This window comes from Sinocyclocheilus anshuiensis, unplaced genomic scaffold (assembly GCF_001515605.1).
Source record: "Sinocyclocheilus anshuiensis isolate Anshui unplaced genomic scaffold, SAMN03320099.WGS_v1.1 scaffold1977, whole genome shotgun sequence".
NCBI lineage: Eukaryota > Metazoa > Chordata > Actinopteri > Cypriniformes > Cyprinidae > Sinocyclocheilus > Sinocyclocheilus anshuiensis.
The window spans coordinates 68,624-70,947 of record NW_015540971.1 but is presented as its reverse complement, the minus strand read 5'-3'; the positions used below and the strand labels follow the sequence as shown (position 1 = coordinate 70,947).

The 2,324-nt window shown below is 40.7% G+C and overlaps 1 long non-coding RNA gene across 1 annotated transcript; it reads right to left on the bottom strand.

The window, feature by feature from the left end:
* Positions 1–709: 709 nt before the first annotated feature.
* Positions 710–1,348, bottom strand: LOC107690084 (uncharacterized). The gene is made up of 3 exons (XR_001634396.1): positions 1,193–1,348; positions 945–1,097; positions 710–848 (listed from the first exon to the last, which is right to left on the bottom strand). It is a non-coding gene; the product is annotated as an uncharacterized LOC107690084 (long non-coding RNA).
* Positions 1,349–2,324: the final 976 nt, after the last annotated feature.

Below are 2,324 nucleotides of genomic sequence, written 5' to 3'. Positions count from 1 at the left end.
ATGGATTACCATTTGTATTTATTTTTACTACAAATTCCATGGTTAAACTATGGTTATTGTAGCAAAAACCATGGTTAATTTGTGGTTACCATTATTTAACAATAGTAACCATTGTCTTTGGATTTATAGTAAAATCATTGTTAATTTTCGTAAGGGTTGTGTTGTTGTCTGCCCTAGCTCCCCCTAAACCTATTATAAAATATGATTATTTGTCTGCTAAATTACTACTGTAACATTACAATAGATAATAATGATGTCCTTTATACAGTATTTTGAGTGATGACTGATGAGCAATGGGCTGCTGCTGCTTAACTAAGTAAACAAAGACAAAACTACAATAGCATATTTACAGATGAAACTGACCTGCTCTTGAAACCCTGAACAGTAGATTTGCTTCTCTGCTCCATCTGTGCGCTTCCACAGTCCACTCCATTCTCTCTCTCGCATTGATCACTCTGATCTGATCCAAACCGTTTGGAGGAGAGCCGAAGCATTGCCAATCACGACTAACCCATTCATGATTTATTAGAGATTTAATTACTGAATGGCGAATTTGGAAATAATCGCTTTAGTACATTCGGCAGGCAATTATACAATAATATTAAAATAGCGGGCCAAATCAGCTGCCAGGCCACCGGGTTTTCTATTGATGTGATGCTCAAATACAGTATGTATTTGTAGAGAAGCTTTTGTAAAGGAGTTTAGGTACTAGGATTTAGGGAATGTCTGTCTTGAGTCCAGCAGGAGTGTCTGCAAGAACACAGAGTCCAGTGATACGATGCCATATGACCACTTTATTTTTCTGTTTAGAAGGCAGAGCACAGAGGATCAGGGTATGTGTGTGGTCTCTAAAACAAGAACAAAAATATAACAGATTCAATCAAATGAACCATACCAATTACAACATCAAAGGCACACAATATAAACAAAGACACCAAACTTACATTGCTCATGTATACGCGCACACACCATACAAACATGAGGCAAACTCAGAGTCTCTGTCTGTTGTGCATCAGCAGGCATTAAATCAGGACCCATTAGTACATGGCTGCAGTGATTAGCTAATTAACAAAGGGCGTATACAGACCAATGGGTAGCTAATGAAGGAAAAATAGACAGGACTAACAAATGAAATTAAAGCATATTAGAAAAATAAACAAGAATAGGTACAATGACAAATAAACTTCAATACATTGAGAAAGAAAGACTCTTTGATAAAGCTTTTATCACCCAGGTTTCACACTAATGATCTCGTCTGGTCACTGATGACGGCAGTCTCTGTCCGACTATTTACTGGTGGTTTTTAGTAATAAACAAGTTTCGTTTAGATCAGGGCTGTCCAAACTCGGTCCTGGAGGGCCGGTGTCCTGCAGAGTTTAGCTCCAACCCTAATTAAACACACCTGAACCAGCTAATCAAGCTCTTACTAGGCATAGAAACTTCCAGTCAGGTGTGTTGAGGCAAGTTGGAGCTAAACTCTGCAGGACACCAGCCCTTCTGGACCGAGTTTGGACAGCCCTGGTTTAGATCTATTAGTGCCTCTTTGTGTTTGTCTGCTGAATGGATTGACTCTGAATGAATTCGTTGCAGCTGCAGCTCCTCATGATGAACACTAGATGGAGGCCTTTCTCATTATTGTGCTGCGCTTTCTCATACACATACGAGTTACAATAATAGATCTATTACAGCAAAGTTCAGTCGTGTTTTCCTCGTGTAACAGTAATAGTGATCAGTGAGAAGAGTTCTCCGTATCCCAGACCTCTGTGCCACAGAACGCTCTCAGCGCTAGACTCGCTTTTGCCTGTAGTTCTGCTGTTTTGCACCTGTGCATCTTTCTTGCATTTACAATAAATCAAAACGCACCTCCTCACTATTCAATTTCCAGAGTTCTCACCTTGTTTCGGCGTGATTTACCGCGAGGCGCCGGCATTCTCCTCCGCTTTGCTGTTATGGGACATTTACATACGATTCTCTTTCCAAAACTTCTAATAGATCTCCAATACAAGTTGCATTTATATAGCCCACTTCATAGCTACATGATTTGAGTGTTTTTGCCATGATGAAAACCCAGCGGCCCAGCCTTGACTTGCGTGTGTTCTCACCGGAGCCGGACATCAGCTGGAGCTCAAGCTGAATCAGCAGCATTCACACACACACACACACACACACACACACACACACACACACACACACACACACACACACACAACATTCAGACAGATGGAGCAGCGAGGAGATCTGCTGAGCGCACAGATCCAGAGAAGAACAGAAGTATACACTCCAGTCTAATTTATGTTACACTTTTTATGAATTGTTGTTAGATT